The sequence below is a fragment of the Perognathus longimembris genome, chromosome 15, assembly GCF_023159225.1.
Source record: "Perognathus longimembris pacificus isolate PPM17 chromosome 15, ASM2315922v1, whole genome shotgun sequence".
NCBI classification, from domain to species: domain Eukaryota; kingdom Metazoa; phylum Chordata; class Mammalia; order Rodentia; family Heteromyidae; genus Perognathus; species Perognathus longimembris.
Window position 1 is genome coordinate 34067905 of NC_063175.1, and position 19415 is coordinate 34087319.

Sequence of the window (19415 nt, forward strand, 5' to 3'; positions counted from 1 at the left end):
AGATTTCTCAAGACTATGCACAGATCTATTGTCCACAGATGCTATATTTGGACATATACCCAAATTATTGTGTCACAATATTGTAAATACACACACACCAAAGTTTATTGCTGCATGATTCACAATAGCCAGTTATCAAACAGTCCCGAAGCCCTACAATTTTATGTTTAAGTGGAACAAGGGAAGGAAGTACATATAGCCAATGGAGTTTTAGTCACCTGTCAGAAACAATAATGTCATTTACAGGAAAATGGATGGACCTAAAAAAATTATGTTAAGTGAAGTTATGCAGGTACAGAGTCTGTTTCCTTTCACATGTGCAATTTAAATCTATATGTAATAACACACACACTCACACACACATACACACACACACACACATACACACATTAACTGACCAAAGGATAGTATACTTAGAGGAGGTGGTCCATGATGTAATTCCTTTGAAAAACAAAAGAATCTTTAAAAATAAATACATGTGTTTTCAGGGTGCCTGTTTTAATTTTGAGGTCTTTAATCCATTTGGAATTGATTTTGGTGCAGGGTGATATATAAGGATCTAGTTTCAGTTTGTTACAGGTGTTTAACCAGTTTTACCATCGCCATTTGTTAAAGAGGCTATCTTTCTTCCATCATATTTTTTTTGGCTCCTTTATCAGAGATTAAGTAGGCATAGTTCAGTGGGTTCATTTCTGGGTTTTCAATTCTGTTCCATTGGTCTTCAGGCCTGTTCCGTGCCAATACCAAGCTGTTTTTATTACTATAGCATTATAATACAGTTGAAGTTAGGTATTGTAATTCCTCCAGCACTGTTCTTTCTGTTTAGGATGGTTTTTGCTATTTTGTGTCTTTTATTGTTCCATATGAATTTCTGGATTGCTTCCTATACTTCATTAAAAAAAATGGTGTTGGGATATTAATGGGTATTGCATTGAATTTGTAGATAGCCTTTGGCAATATTGCCATTTTGAATATATTAATCCTCCCAATCCAGGAGCTTGAGAGGTTTTTCCATTTCCTTAGTTCTGTCTTAATTTCATTTTTCATGTTTTAAAATTTTCCATCATAGAGGTCTTTCACTTCTTTGATTAAGGGTATTCCTAGGTATTTTATGTGTTTTGAAGCTACTGCAAAAGGAATTGCTTTCCTGATTTTGGCCTCGGTCTTTGGATCATTAGCATATAGAAAGGCCATTGATTTTTGAGGGTTTATTTTATATCCTGCTACTTTGTCAAAGTTTTAGATCAGCTCTAGTAGGTTGGGAGTAGTTTCTATGGGATTCTTTAGGTATAGGATCATGTCATCTGTGAAGACAGAAAGTTTAACTTCATCTTTTCCTATTTGGACCCCCTTTATGTTGTCTTCTTGCCTAATTGCTCTAGCTAGGAATTCGAGTACTATGTTGAAGAGGAGGGGAGAGAGAAGACATCCCGCTCTTGGCTCCTAATGTTAAAGGGAATGGCTTTAGTTTTTCACCATTTAGAATTATGCTTGCTGTTGGTTTGCCATAGACTGCCTTTATTATATTCAGGAGTGTTCCCTGTAATCCCAGTTTTTCCAGGGATTTTTATCATAAATGGTGCTGGATTTTATCAAATGCCTTTTCCGCATCCAGAGATATAACCATGTGATTCTTTATCTTGCTCCAGTTGATGTGGTGGATTACATTGATTGACTTGCGTATATTGAACCAACTTTCCATCCCTGGGATGAATCCAGTTTGATCATGGTGTATGATTTTTTTTGATGACATATTGAAGTTGTTAGGCCAGAATTTTGTTGAGAATTTTTGCGTCTATGTTCATCAGGGAAATCGGTCTATAGTCCTCTTTCCGTGATGAGTCCCTGCCTGGTTTTTTTTTTTTTTTTTTTTTTTTTTTTTTTTTTGGCCAGTCCTGGGCCTTGGACTCAGGGCCTGAGCACTGTCCCTGGCTTCTTCCAGCTCAAGGCTAGCACTCTGCCACTTGAGCCACAGCACCGCTTCTGGCCGTTTTCTGTATATGTGGTGCTGGGGAATCGAACCTAGGGCCTCGTGTATCCGAGGCAGGCACTCTTGCCACTAGGCTATATCCCCAGCCCCCTGCCTGGTTTTGGGATGAGGGTTATACTGGCTTCACAGAATGTGTTTGGTAGTGAACTTTCTCTTTCATTTTCATTGAAGAGTTTGAGAAATATTGGAGTGAGTTCTGGTTTGAAGGCCTTGTAGAATTCTGCTGTGAATTCATCTGGATCTGGGCTTTTCTTGGATGGAAGATCACTTATTGCCATTTCTATTTCAATGCTGGATGTGTTTCTGTTCAAAGGGATTAAATCTTAATGGCTCAGTTTAGGGATATCAATTATTTCTAGGAAATCGTCCATTTCTTTCAGGTTCTCTATTTTGTTGGCATAAAGTTTTGCAAAATAGTCCCTTATTATGTTCTGAATTTTGTTTGTTTCTGTGGTGATGTTACCTGTTTCATCTCTTATCTTCTTTATTTGGGTGTGCTTCCTTCATTTTTTTTTTCAGGTTTGCTAGAGGTCTGTCTATATTGTTAATTTCTTCAAAGAACCAACTCTTTGTTTTGTTGATTCTTTCAATGTTCTATTTGTCTGTAAGTCATTTAATTCTGATTTGATTTTAATTATTTGCTTTTGTCTATTGACTTGGGGTTTGGCTTGTTGTTCCTTTCCTGGACCTCAAGGTGCTTCCTTAAGTTGTTGAGTTGCTGTTTCTACATTTTGTTGGTGTAGGCACTCAGAGATATAAATTTTCCTCTGAGTACTGCCTTTGCTGTGTCCCAAAGGAGCATGTACTTTGTGTACTCATCTTGGTTGAATTCCATAAATATTTGCATTTCTATTCTAATTTCTTCAATGACCCACTGATGGTTCAGCAGTGAGCTGTTTAGTCTCCATGAATTGTAGGATTTTCTGTGGTGGTTGTTTGAGTTGTGCTCTAATTTTATTCCATTGTGGTCTGAGAGAATGAAGGGAATGATTTTAATTCTTCTGAATTTTCTTTGTGCCCTAAGATGTGATCTATTTTGGAGAATGTTCCATGTTCTACTGAAAAGAATGTGTATTCTGGTGTTGCTAGATGGAATATTCTGTAGATATCAGTTAAGTCTAGTTGGTCTATGCAGTTGTTTAGTTCTGTGGTTTCTTTTTCAGTTTTTGGCATGTTGATCTGTCCAGAGGTGACAGTGGAGTATTAAACTCTCCAAATATCAATGTGCTTGGGTCTATGAGTGTTTTTAGAGTCAGTAGGGTTTGTTTGATGAAGTTGGGTGCTCCTGCATTTTGTGTGTAGATATTTAGGATGGTTATATCCTCCTGTAGGAGAGATCCCTTTATTAGTATGTATTAACCTTCTTTGTCCATTCCTACCATTTTTAATTTGAAGTCAATTTTATCTGATACTAAGATTGCAACTCCAGCCTTCTCATAGGCGCTCTTTGTTTGGTAGATTTTATTCCAGCCTTTGACTTAAAACAGATATCCTGAAAACACTAAAAGAAAGAGGAGGAGAAACACTTGAGCACCTTGGCATGATACAAAACTTACTTATCAAAGACCCAGAAATGCTACAAATCAAGGAAAGAATGAACAAATGGGACTGCATCACACTGCAAATCTTCTGCAGGGCAAAGGGCATAGCTCACAATATAAGCAGAAAGCCCACAGGTTGGGAAAAGATCTTTACTGGCTATACAACAGACAAAGGCCTCATACCTAAAATATATTCAGAACTAAAAAAATTACCTTCCTCCAAAACAAAGCCACAAAGAACCAACAGCCCCCTCAACAAGTGGACTAAAATCTTAAAAAGAGACTTTTCTGATGTGGAAATGAGAATGGCCAATAGACATATGAAAAAGTGCTCTATGTCACTGGCAATAAAAGAAACACAAATCAAAACAACATTGAGATTCCACCTCACCCCAATAAGAATGTTCTTTATCATGAAAACTAACAATAATTAAGGTGGGAGGGAATGTGTCCAAAAGGGAACTCTACTTCATTGTTGGTGGGAATGTAAACTGGTTCAGCCACGCTGGAGGGCTGTATGGAGATTACTCAGAAGGCTGAACATAGAGCTTCCCTATGACCAGCAGCCCCACTTTTGGGCATCTACCCAAAAGACCACAAACAAGAAGACACTAAAGCCACCAGCACAACCATGTTCATCTCACCACAATTTTTCATAGCTAAAGTACGGAAGCAACCCAGATGCCCATCAATAGACGAATGGATCACGAAAATATGGTACATATGCACTATAGAATTTTATGCCTCCGTCAGAAATAATGGCATTGCCCCATTGCCCTTGGAAAAAATTATACTAAGTGAAGTGAGCCAGACCCAAAGAAACATGGACTCTATGGTCTCCCTCATAGGGAATAATTAGCACAGGTCTAGGCTAGTCACAGCAGAGGATCACAAGAGCCTAATAGCTATGCCCTTAGGAATGCATAAAATGATGCTAAGTGAAATGAATGCCATGTTAGAGAATGAGTGTTATATCACTGTTGTAATCACTTTCAAATTGCCCTGTGAAACTGTAGGGTTTTTTCTTGATGATCCTCTTGGATCTCCTTCCTGTAGTTGTACTCGCGCTATCACTCTATCTCATCTGCATACACTAGATACTGTATATACTGGTATTGGAAGTAGGGAAGTGAAAGGAATATCAAAATCGAGAGATAAAGGATAAAAAGACAAACGACTCCAAAAACAATATTTGCAAAACCATTTGGTGTAAACCAACTGAACAACTCATGGGGGTAGAAGGAAAGCAGGAGGGGGGAAGAGATAATGAGGGAGGAGGTAACAAATAGTACAAGAAGTGTACGCAAGGCCTAACGTATGAATCTGTCACCTCTCTGTACATCACTTTGACAATAAATAAGAAAAAATAAATAAAACAAAAATAAAAAAATAAATACAGGTAAACGGAAGCATGTTCTGTGTGGGGAGAAGTAAGGAAAAAGGAGGTGGCACAAATGGGAGGAAAGTTGAGAGAATGCAGTCAATATGTACTATGTCCATTTTGTAAAACTTGAATTATGTAACTTGTGGGTAGTGATGGGATGGGAGAAAATGAGAAAAAAAAATGAAAAAATAAAGACTGGATTATAAAGTATTATATTCATAAACTAATTTTTTAATTAAAGGCATTTGAATGATATTTAATAAAAATAAATAGTTTAAATAGGAGACTATTTAACTTCTAGAAATATTTAGAAAATAAAAGAGTACTTGGAAAGCAGCTCTGAAAGTAATTTTATTTAGTAGAATAGTTTCGTGTTATATTACAGAAATTCGCTACTGGGTTTAAGTAAAAGTACTGGGAAAAGTTGAAATGGGTTTTGATGCATTAATACTATTTCTAATTGCACAGAAAAGGAAATAATCATGTTTCTACCTCTATGTTCCTTCCTTTACTAAAATATCACTTTCTTTTCATTCATAGCTTTGATTTTCTAAAACAGTTTGTTACTACCCTGCAAAGATTCACCATCTGCTTTATAATTACATACCCAACTTTGTTTTTCAAAATTATTTTACAGAAATTTCAGTGTAACAAGATTGAAAACAGAGGTAGACTAGATTCAAAGTAGGGTCTGAATTTCCATTTTTATAGTTTTCTCCGCATAAACTTATAGCTAAACTTATATTATCAGGAACAGAGAGGTTCATATTGCCACATATATGCATATATATGCATATATATATATATATATATACACATACTCTTTGCAATCTTTATATTTTGTGTTTCTCCTTTATTCCTTTACCTAACTTATTGGGAGCATTTCATCTAAATCATTTCTTGTTGGACAGTCCTTTGTGAATCATAATCTGCTCTGATACCACTATCAGTGAAAATGGTGCTGTCAACATTTATGTCAACGCTGAGGTTGTAATTTTTGACAGTAATGTTCCTGCATTTGATCTAAAACGCCCTGCTCACATTGACAGAGTTGCCTGTCAGTGCCCCTTCTCCCTGACACTTCTAAGTGACTAGAGATTTGTTGGAATTCATTGTAGGGGGAAAAAAAATCCCATTCCCACTTCTTCCTGTAGGTCCGTGGCTCATCGAAAAGAATTGTTCATGTTACCAATAGATAAATGAATACAGAATAGCTGGAAGTTGGGTCAGCTACAGGGTGCTGTATTATATCACAAATATCCCTGTCAATAAAACATACCAGTGGTGAATTTCTCTTGAAGGCTAGAACTTGTGAAGATTCAAAATATAAATCTGGATCCCCATCAAATAATCAGAATCATAGCTTACTTCTTGTTTCCCAAGATCACAAAACATGCTGTTAAAATTGTATGGCTTATGTAATTAAAGCACCTAATTTCGAACATATGTCTTTTTAAAATTTTTTTTGAACATATGTCTTGTCACTCATCAACATGTCTCAAATGTGTTGTGTTCTTTCTCTCACTAAGTTTTGGTCAAGTATTTCAATATCTCAGGAAGACTTCCACTTCCCTGGAACTATTAGATTTGCAAAATTTAATGCACTTTAAGATAACACAAAAGTAGAGAATGTTAGCAAAACTTGTTCATTCTTATATTGTTTACAATACTGTAAATAGCAAAAGACTTTCTCAAAAGCAATTTCAGATTATATAACAAAATCAGAAAAAAATGTATACATAACCTTTCTTAGTAATTTTGTGCTTAAGAATACGGTTTAAGCAGATCTTTCAAGATAATAACTAAATTCACAAAAGTATTTTTACTGCATTATTTATAACAGCTCAGTATGTTTTATATATGCTTTATATGTTTAATAGAAAGGATGGTACATTACATTATCCCTGGTTGATTAATGTTCACAAAACACTGAAAGATACAGAAATCATTTATTCTGTACTTTTGTGACCATACCTCTTCAAACAAGAACACACTAAAGCCACCAGAACAACAATGTTCATCTCAGCACAATTTGTCATTGCTAAAACATAGAGCTAACCCAGATGCCCCTCAGTAGATGAATGGATCAGGAAAATGTGGTACATATACACAATGGAATTTTATGCCTCTATCAGAAAGAATTACATTGCCCCTTTCGTAAGGAAATGGAAGGACTTGGAAAATTTATATTAAGTGAAGTGAGCCAGACCCAAAGAAACGTGGACTCTATGGTTTCACTCATAGGGAATAATTAGCACAGGTTTAGGCTAGTCACAGCAGAGGATCACAAGAGCCTAATAGCTATGGCCCTATGAACACATAAGATGATGGTAAGTGAAATGGACTCCATGTTAGGGAAATTAATGTTACATCACTGTTATAATTACTTTCAACATGCCATGTGAAACCATAGCTTCTATTGTTGATGATCCTCTTGTATCCCCTTCCTGTGGTCATTCCTGTACCATCACTGTATCTCATCTGAGTATCCTGGATACTGTATATACAGGTATTAGAAGTAGGGAAGTGAAAGGGAATATAAAAATCTAGAGACAAAGGATAAAAAGACAAATGACTCCAAAAGCAAAACTTGCAAAACCATTTGGTGTAAACCAACTGAACAACTTATGGTGGGGAGAGGGAAAGTGGGAAGGGGGGAGGGGGCGGGGGAGATGAGGGAGAAGGTAACAAACAGTACAAGAAATGTACCCAAGGCCTAACGTATGAAACTGTAACCTCTCTGTACATCAATTTGGCAAAAAAAAAAGAAATAAAAATTAAAAAAGAAAAAAATAAAGTTCGTGAAACACTGAAAGATACAGAAATCATATATTCTGTACGTTTGTGACCAGTCCTCTTGAATGACTCTTTTAATGGGTTATTTCTCTCTATCCCAAACACAAATACCCCAACATGCATTTATACACACTTACGGGTTATGTACCATCACCAAAAGTTCATAAAACTTAGGTTTCCCTCTGTATTATGTGGATGAGTTCATTATTTAATATACTGGGCCAAAAACTTTTGTGAATAAGAACTCTAGTTTCCATCACCATATTCTTCGAGTCTAGATAATAGTAAAATATTAACTATTACTAACTTCACTGTTGCAGACGTATATATGTGGAAGCTATATTTTGTTTACAAACTTATGAGTACATTTGGTGGAATGCAAATATATACAATTGTATTAATGGAAATAAGGAAAATGAAAGGGAGATCTCAAATGGTTCTAATTCCTTAGAAAGGCAAATACATGGTTCAGCAAAATCAAACACTAAGGGTAGGTACTTGAAAGGGATGGACTCTGATCAAAGGGAAAAGGATAGAAAAAAAGAAGAGGAGGAAAATGTGTTCATGGGTAATTGCATATCCTACCAAATTATGGAGAATGCAAAAATTCAATTTAGTATTTGGGGCTATGGTGGAGCATGGGTAAATGAAATTATTGAATGACTAACAATGAATAAGGGGAATTTGAGTATTCCTGATTTTGTACAAAATCACCATATTCTGGATATTAAATAAATCCCTTCAGATAGTGTATTTTGGTGTATTTTGGTTATATACAAATATTTTGCATTTAAAGTATCTTTAACCTAACATTTGAGAAATATCTGTAGTTTTGGATTAGTATTTGTTTTACTTGATAAATAATATTTCTTTAAAGGTATGTGTCATAATTGATCTGGCCTATTGGCCAGTTGAAATACGTTTCATGTTTCCTGTTTCCAGTTTTGGTTAATTATGAATAAAGTTATTTTAAACATTTATTGATAGGTAACTGTGTGAAGCAAATCAGGAGCATAGATGTTGAATCATACATAATAAACCAAGATGATTGTTTAAAAAAGCATCTTCCAGGAGGTGTTGGTAGGTGGATTTCAAGTTGGGAGGTAATATGTGCCACAAAGCAAGTTCCAGGATAGCCTTGTCTTAACCCTGTCCCCCAACATGCATACACACACACATATGGATATACATACTCACTCACAAGCAAAGATAATATTTTGCAGAATGTATCCTCTTGTACTTTTACTACCAGGAATTCTGTTGTCCAACATGGCTGATAGCATTTTTGTATTATCAATTTTATTTTCATTTTCCAGTATAATAAGTATGCGGTGTCTAGTCATTCCATGTATTTGAGTTTCCCTATTATCTTATTATATCAGTTGTCTTTCATGTATATATTTTCATCAGTACATATTATTTACAAGCTTCTTCCTAATCTTTGTTGTTCGCTTCATGATGTACACTTACTAAAAAAATGAAATGCCTGAAACTTCTCAATGACCTATCTTGAGGTTGTATAAAATGTCTTTGAATTTGTATTCATTAAAACCTTTATTGGGGATTCACTCAATAAATACCCCATCAGTGGTTGAAAATGGATGAGAAAGACTAGGTGAGCCTCCAAAACCTAAGTGCTTTACGCTAATTTTTCTGATGATTACAAGTTCAATGGAGTGCCAGTATTGGCAATAAAAATCTCATATCACCTTCTCAAATGAAGTTCTGCACTATTTTAATGTAATCCACTGTAAAACCAAATGTAGAAAACTGAGGTTAATAAACCATAAAATCTCTTAGAAGTTATTTATTTCCTCTCTCCCACTAGGGCTTCATTCACTGTGGAGACAAATTACTAATATTCTATGCATAAGTATTTATTGAAAGTTTATTCTGAATAAGGCACTATGTTAGTTGCTCAATAAATATTTGTTGAACTGAACTGAAGATAAATACAGTACACTATATATTCTAAATAAAATCTATAACTCACTTTAAATCATTCACATGTTTCATATCTAAAAATCACACTAGGACATTTTTACTAAGCACTAATATCATATTAGATGTAGTAGATGATAGAAAAGACCAAAAACATAGCCCTAGCCCTCAAGTGCTTGTGATTTTGATTGGAAAATATATATACAAGAAGCAGAATGTAAAATATATACTAAAAAGTGCTAAATTACATATTTACAGTTGAACAAATGCCATATCTGAGATGACAATAACCGTAGGAAATGATTCCCCAGTAGAAAGTGATGACAGTATGGTAATAATACATGGAAATGCTGATTATTACTAGTTCTTTCTTGTGTTGAAAGAACAGTGGAAATGACAGAGGCAAGTCAGTGATGGAAAAGAGTGTTCATCAGGTTAGAGAACAAAACCTGAATTCATATCAGTCATAACTAGATATCAAACTGATGACAATATGAGATGATCTCATGACTATAAGTGATGACAATAGTATTCACTTTATTTATGGGGAAGAATGTAGGAGTAGGAAAAATATGTTTAAAAATTACTTCCACGTGTGGGCACTGGTGATTCACACCTTAATCCTTGCTATTCAGGAGGCTGAGATCTGAGTATCAAGGTTCAAAGTCAGCCCAGGCAAGAAAATTTTGTGAGACTCTTATATCTAATGAACCACTAGAAAACCAGAAGTGGTGCTCTGGATCAAAATGGTAGAGTGCTAGCCTTGAGTGAAAATGCTCAGGAACAGTGCCCAGGCCCTGAGTTCAAGCCTTACAACTAACAAAACAAAACAGAAATTACTCCCATTCCTAGAAACTAATGGACACAGGCATAAGGACTTAAAAAAAATAAAAAAGAAAGAGTGATCTTTGGATTATTCAAGATAAAAATGTAGCTATAGCATATCTAAGAAATAAAGATTTGAAAAAGGCCAATGGGGCAATACTGTTATGCAAGTTCTCTCTGAGGAGAGAAATATTTTTGTTTGACCTGGTTAGGCAACTGACAAAAGGTCTTAAATAGAAGCTACAAGCGGACTGAGATAAAGAAATTTGGGGGAAAATCTGAGTTAAACATGAACAAACATTAAAATTAATGCATGGTTGAATTTTCAAAGAAGAGTGCAGATTACTTTGGTAACTTATATCCAGGATTTTAACACAAAGCATTTCATACTATCTCCTCTCATAGTACATTTTCCTATCATTAGGATTCAATTTCCCATTTTTGCTTTCCTGGTACAAATCCACACATTTTCAACTGATAATTATATAATTCCCACCTACTCCCCAAGGAGGAAGTTCATTTCATAAAAGCAATATACAAATAAATACAGGTGACAGTGAAACTGGGCCTAGAAGCTTCTAGAAAGCCAATAACATTTGATTAAATCCTTCCTTTGTTGTTACTACGTTTTCATCACCTTTGTCATCATGTCTACACTTCTGAACTCCACCTGGGAGTAGCAATAACAAGGTATCACAAAACTGGCTTTTCTCACTCTAATTCCAACCTGCCAGAAGCAGCAAACATGGGAAATCTCTGGGGGGAACTCCTTGTCATACAATTTACTGCCCAATTTTGCAAACCCAAGAGGTTTAGCTACTAGTAGTTTCCAGAGTTTCAAATAAACTTACCAGTTTGGGGCTATTTGTCTATAATAAACTTCTAAATATTCATCATAGAAACCATGGCTTTTCTGTTTGAAGTGTGCTGATGAATATTCTTTGAGGATTTCAGAGAAAGAGGAGTTCAATATACAAAGAATGTCAGATGATTTCACTCCGCTGTCACGACCTAATATTTACAGTGAAAATTATACCATTGCACAGGTAAAAGAGACCTTGGAGGTAATCTGATTTAATGAGTTCATTTTGCACAAAAGTCTGAAAATGAGTTATCCAAGATCACACAGTTATTTAGTAGAAGAATTGAAACAAGAATCAGGTTTTATAACTCTGCACAGGCATATACCCCATTCACAAACTGAATTGAATTTACTTCAACTGAAACCCAGAGCTCTTCTACAAAAGAAGCAAAAAGGCATAATATTTTTCCTCAATAGCTTCACACTGTCTACAAAACACACAGGCAAGGAGATGATTCTTTTCGACTACATACAGTTCTAACCTAAACTGAATCCATTCAAATAGTAAATGCCTAATGCCCTAGTACTGAAACCTTAAAGAAGGACTCCATTAAATTGAGCCTTAAAGAACAGCAGTGATGTGTGGCAGGGTACATACACTTCTATATGACATAGACATAAATGTGTCTGGCCATGGATTAAAAAAAAAGGAGGGGGAGTCTGGATCATAGATGGATTCAATAAAGACAGAAGAAATGGTATATTGTCATCTTACCCAACTGATGTGACTGAACATTTTTAGCTATGGCAGAAGTACATAATTTCCTCTCAGAATTGCCTCTGGACTTATCCAAACAATCCTACAGTAATAAGAAAGTGATTCTGTCTTAGCTTATAAGCAAAAGACATTTCTTTATTCACAATTCCAGGGACTGGGTATTCCAAGATCAATTCGGACTCATTCTCCAAACATTGGCCTTTATTCATTTCCTAAATTTGTGGAAGGCACAAGGTAACAATCTAAAATCTCTCTTATCATGATACTAATCCTATGAACAGAGTTCTTACCCTATTACCTGTTTTAAGAGAAATCACTAGTCCCATGACCTATTCAACTCTTAAAGGCCTGGGCTGGAAATATCATCACATAAATTTCAATCAACAACTGAAATTTGGGAATACATAACCATTCTAGCTAACAGCAGAATTTATTAAAAATATTGAGTAGCAGTAACATATTAATTTGTTGTATATTTATGTGAATTTTAATGCCATCACACATGTGGAAATGCTATACATTCTTTTTGTTGTATTTAAAAGCTTTTACCTTACAATTTTTTGGTTTTGAGGTAACCAATACACAGAATCTCTCAAACTGGGTAGATCATATATAAATCCTTTGCATTTTTCCCCCTAGTAATAACAAGCATGATGTTATCAAGAGATAGAATTTTATCTGACATGATTTTTTATTATTATCAGTAAGAATTGTACAAAGGAGTTGCCATTTAACAAAGCAGTTTATAACTACATATATCTTTTTTTTTTACTTTATTTTTATTTATTTATTTTATTTATTTTTTTTCTCAAATTTTTATTATCAAACTGACGTACAGAGAGGTTACAGTATCATACGTTGGGCATTGGAACTACATATATCTTGATCAATGTCATCTCTCTCAACATAATTGACCATTCCTTCTCTACTCACCTCTTTCCTGGCACATCTTAATTTTGTAGAACATATATTATATAGAGATAGATATACACATACATATATATTTACATAAACACACATATATGTATATATATATATGAATTTTGTGGGATATAAATATATTTACTGTTGGGGATATATATATATATATAAATGTATATATATGATGTTAAGATACAGGATGGGTATAGATAGATAGAGATAGACAGATAGATAGATAGATAGATAGATAGATAGATAGATAGATAGATAGATGATTTTAAGATTGAACCCAGAGCCTCGTGCACAGAGGCCCACATTCTACAAATTGGATTCTGCCTCCAGCTCTATGTATTTGTGTGCTAAGTGGGGATGTGAAGTGCGGCTGTATATTTTGTGTGTGTGTTCTGGTCCTGTGGCTTGAATTCAGGGTCTAGGTGCTATTTCTGAGCTTATTGGCTTAAGGCTATAATTTGAACCACAGTTCCACTTTTGACTTTTCTGGTATTTAATCAGAGATAAGAGTTTCTAAGACTTTTCTGCCTATGCTGGTTGTAAACCATGACCCCCAGATTACAGATGTGACCCAGCACCACCTATCTTACTTTGTGTTTTTCAGGTAGGGATTTCTTACATGCTTTCATGGGCTAGCATCCAACTTGTGATCCCCAGTCTCCACATTTCAGTTGGCTAGACTGATAGGCATGTATGGCCACACCAATATGGCCCTATGTATTTTTTCAATTCATCAATTTAGTTATCTACTCTGATAATTTCTAGCTTCCGATTTGCCTGAAAAAGAGGTCAATGAAGGAAAATTGTTTAGGACTTATGTTACCCTGGCTCCTTTATAAAACAGATGGCCTACAAAGAGGGATAACTAAAGAGATTTTAATGAGAAATGCATTTTTTAGAAGGTTGTCAACCAAATTAAGAGAAAAAGAGAAGAGTCTGTGATGCTTCCAGCAGCTAGCAATAGCAGTTATCAAATGCCTTAAGCCTAAGGGGGAAGCAAAAGCAGTGGTGTGCCCACCTCAGAGAGCTATACTCTCAATACAGTACTGGTATGTCAGGAAGGGGCCATACAATCTTTGGGAAAGACCTGTGGCTACTATAGACTCACAGCAATGTTGGAAAGAAGGTAGGTAATAAATATCTCAGTGCATTTCTCTTTCTATCTAAGTTCAGCAGCTGTTCCCTTCCAGTGCATTGTTTCAAAGCAGCCGCAAAATAAAAGGATAAGGGAATAGTCGAGCAGTTCAATATGACATATCTGAGCATTGAACAGAACAAACCATTAGTTCAAAGAAGAATCAGGAATATTGAACTAAATGATTAATCCATATATACCTATACTAAATAGTTAATAAAGTATCAATTCATTCTAATCATCTTATTAATTTTCTTTCAAGCTTGACAATTCAGATATATTATTAATTTAAATGCACATATGAGCCCCCCCACCCTTTCTAACAGTACCACTTCCAATTTTGTGGTGGTTAATTGGAGATAAGAGTCTCATGGATTTGGTTGTCCAGGCTGGCTTTGAACAGCAATCCTCAGATCACAGCCTCCTGAGTAGATAGGATTACAGCCTGAGCCACCAGCTCCTGTCACGAAAACAGTTTTTAGGGTGCTGAACATAAAGGACGCCTAAGAGATCAGAAACAAACCAGCCATTTTACTTTGTCTAGCTTATTGTAATGAGAATTGAAACACTGCCAAGCTGGCTTCTAGACAGAATCTAGAGTACACACAAAGAGTGATGGAGCTGGAGGCCAGTGCCTAATGCCTGTAATCCCAACTATTCAGCAGGCTGAGATCTGAAGATCACAACAGGCCTAGGCAGAAAGGTCATTGGGACTATTATTTCTGACAAACTGCAGAAGGAGGAGAGGGAGGGAGAGGGGAAGTGAGGGGGAAGTGGGGGGGGAGGAGGAGGAGGGAGGATTGAGGAGGGAGGAGGGAGGAGGGAAAAGAGAGAAGGAGAAGGAGAAAAAAGACAGAGAAGGAGAAGGAGAAAAAGGAGGAGAAAAATGGAATTGTGACATGTGTTTCAAGTGATAGGGCACTAGCTTGACCAAGAAAGCTTAGGGCAAACCTCCAGGTCCTGAGTTCAAACCCTAGGGCCAGCTCTAAAAAATAAAAGGAAACAGAAAAAAAGTGATGTAGTTAAAAAGTTCAAAAAGATTAAGACAATTTTATAGGCTAGGAATAGAATAACATGAAGATTAGAAGGGATTTTGTCTAAACAATTGAACTTTTTTATGAGAAATAGTCGTTTTTGACTTTTGTTTCTCTTTTTTTTTTTTTTTTTTGAAAGTTTTGCTAATGAGGAGACAAATTTTCAAGTTCCTTTAGGAAAACCAAACAGCGATTTATAACGAGGTACATATCACAAAGTCTCAATAGCTATGTGCATATGACCACATGAACTGATATGTATCAAAATGAACTCCAAGAATAGGAAACAAGTTTTTTGTTTGTTTGTTTGTTTTTAGTGTACTATTTGATTTTTTTCTTTTTTCTTTGGTTTATTTGGTTCTGTCATTTTTTTTTTAAATTTCTGTACCCATTTTCTTGTGTATAAGTTTTTCTGGTTTGGGGGGAGGAAGAGGAAGCACTGGAATGGTGGAACAAATGTGAACCAATTCAGCAGTGTGGCTGACTGGAGACCATGTTGGAAATGAACTATACAATTTGCTGGGGAGAAGGAAGAGGGGAGAGGAAAACATGGAAGAGAATGAGGGAGGGCTGACATTGTTCAAAAGAAATGTACTCATTACCTAACTACTGTAACTGTATCCCCTCTGTAAATCACTTTTACAGTAATATTTTAAAACAAAATTAAAAAGACAAAACTTAGTCACATGATAATATAGTCTTTACCTGACGTTTTTGAAAACTTCAAGAAGAATTGGAAAAAATGGCTACAAAGTAGAGGAGTCATAGAACTACCAGAGTGACAATAAGGTGTTTTAAACCAGTATATACATAGAAGTAAGGACTAGAGTAAGGCACTAAACACATTTACCTGTTTCTTCTTGGTGCCTGGTTCTGGACCTGACACTTTCTCTTACCTTAAGACTCCACCCATAATGTCGTATTCATTCACCCACATAAATTTAAGAGAAAGCATATGTCTATACATAGGCTTTTGCCAGAGTGGTCATAGCAATTCCATTTGTATGAGGTAAAAACCACAATATGTACTGCTTTGTTGAGATATAATGGGATTTGCAGACAATTTGAGGATAAAATCTAAAGGACTATTTATATAAACAACACATTTGAGTCCAATTTCTTCTGCTATTTTGAACATATGGTTCAACATTTTAACAAGAAGACCTACTAAATGAAAACTTATCAATAGTAATAGAAAACAGATTGGTGGTGTCTTGGGGATAATTAGAAGGGAGCCATTATGAAGGGGAAAACAATCTTTTAAGGATGATAGATATGTTCACATTTTTATTAGGTTTCATTTTGTAGGTATACACATAACTTTAAGAACATTCTATACTCTTAAATACATTTATAATGTGTTATAATACAGTTCTACTTTACTTTTATATTATAAATCCCTCTATATCCTGTATTTTGTTTTACTTATTATCTTGTCACATTTTAACATAAACCCTCTCCAATATTTATTCTCATTTTTCAGCTCCTCTATTCATTTAAAAAGAGTTCCTTCTCCTAATAGAGAGAGAGATTTTGGTTTAGGCAATAATTTGTAGAGTTTTTTTTTTTTTTTCTTCTTGTTGTTGATTTTCCTTCATGAGATAATCTGATCTCAGAGTCATATTAAACTTTTTTTTTATTTACTCAATTTACTTTATTTCTTCTAGAAACACATCATTCTTTCTTATGATGGTAACATTTTTTAAATTATTTATTTATTGTCAAAGTGAGGTACAGAGAGGTTACAGCTTCATACATAAGGCAGTGGTTATATTTCTTGTATAACTTATTACTTCCTCCTTCATTTCCTTCCTCCCCCTCCCCTTTTCCTTCTCCCTCCCCATGAGTTGTTCAGTTGGTTTACACCAAATGGTTTTGTAAGTATTGCTTTTGCAGTTGTTTGTCTTTTTAGCCTTTGACTCTCGATTTTGATATTCCTTTAACCTTCTGTAATTCTAATACAAGTATATACAGTATCCAGGGTACTCAGATGAGATACAGTAATAGCGTGGGCACAACCACAGGAAGGGGATACAAGAGGAACAACAACAACAACAAAAAGCTACAGTTTTGCATGGCATGTTCAAAATGATTACAACAGTGATGTAATACTTGTTACCATAATATGGAGTTTATTTCACTTAGCATCATCTTATGTGTTCATAAGGGCAGAGCTATTGGGCTCTTACAATTCTGACACATAGTCATCTTTCAATATATAATTTTAAGTTACTAAAAAATGATGTCTTACTTTAAGGATATAGCAATTTATTAAGAAATTTAAAATATAAATGTGTCTATAATTATGTAAAAGATTAAAAATAACTCATATCACAAGGCAATAAATAGGCAAATAATAGTGTAGATCAACAATCTGAGGCAGGAGGGTGGCAAAGCATTCCAGAATAACTTTATTGCAATGACAACGTTAAAAAGAGATGAATGAGGAAGTACTTTTTTGGAGTTTCATAATCACGTGACTATTTTTGTATATCTAGATCTCCCTATATCCATAGAAATAGCCTGTCTGTCTATCTATTTATCCATCATTTATATCTCTATCCCTTTCTACTTACCTTACACTGCGATATTTTTTTCCTGATCAATTCAGGATTTTTTATTCTGTAGATAAAGGGTTTCCTCTTAGTGTTTTTAGCTGGGCCTTGTTTTAGCCATCTTTATGTTCCCTTTACATGGACATTTCAAAAGATGACATTTATATCTAAATGACAGGGTAAATCACAGTGAAAGAGACCACTGATGCCTATGTACAAAAATGCTCTTCAAATTTTAGCAGCAGTCTGTTGTTTTCATTGAAGCACAGTTCCTTCTTTTCTTGCTTGAGAGAGGACTAGTCTGTTACACTTTTTTTCACTTAAGATTTCTGTCTGTATGGCTTCTGTGATGAGTATTGCTAAATAATTTAATGAAACCTCCTTTTTCAGCAGGACTCAATTCTATATGGAAAACAAGTGGGTCACCAAATTGTTCTGTGCTATTACTTATAAGATATGTGGTCATCATTTAGTTATGTTAAATTTTAAATTTCTGGGAGCCCTCTTTAAGTTATATGACTATACATATGGGATATAGAGGACATGGGAAAATATGTCCATAGATCTGAATTGACATGGGAAAGGCAATTATTTATATAGGAGTGAAGTTCTGAAGTAACGTGCACCATGTAATGAAGGGCTTCTGGAAGAAAACATATGTAGACACAAGTATTTGTCAGAAATGGTGAAAATACAGATGCTTTGAAGTGGTCTTAATATTATGATTATCAAGGCATGTGTGGATTCAGGAATTTGAAGATTCATTGTCCATACTCCCAGTTGAGGCTAACCTCAGAACATACAATGTTCCTTTGTAGTCTGGACTCAAAGAAAGCATTTATAGAGGAAATAATTTTAATTTTTGAAATTAAAAAATGTAACAACCACAAAAACAATACAGATATTGAGAATTTGCACCCTTTTCTTCCTATTTGGCCGTTATTATAATCTTGTTGGAAAGACACAAAGCAGATATTTGACAGACAATAGCTATGTTCATTTATGTGGCTTCAGAAAAAAATACAAAAAAGTAAAAAAAGTAGTTTACAATAAGAGAAAAAATATTTTTTTACTGTCTTAGAGACCAGAAACCTGGAATCAGAATGATGGGTCTAAAATCAATATGTCAGCAATGTCACATTCCCTTGGTAGATTTTGGCAGAAAGGTTCTTTTTTTTTTTTTTTTTTTGGCCAGTCCTGGGGCTTGGACTCAGGGCCTGAGCACTGTCCCTGGCTTCTTTTTGCTCAAGGCTAGCACTCTGCCACTTGAGCCACAGCGCCACTTCTGGCTATTTTCTGTATATGTGGTGCTGGGGAATCGAACCCAGGGCCTCATGTATATGAGGCAGGCACTCTTGCCACTAGGCCATATCCCCAGCCTAGAAAGGTTCTTTTTTAAAAGCCTATTTCTGCCTACAATTGAGATTTATGTTCAAGTAATAGATATTCTATGAACTTTACCTAGTGGAAATCTAAAAAGGAACTACCCCCAGTTGATAATAGCACACACATGAATCATATATATAAATATGTATGTGTATAGATAGATATATACATACATAACCTAAAGACATGAGAGAATAATTTGTATCTTGGTCTTCCCATGGCAAATAGATTTGCAATAGCGGAGCTTCCTCCAGTGTTCCTTAAGAGGCAGTATTTGGCAGGTTGAATCTCCTATTTTGTTTACAAATGGAGGCA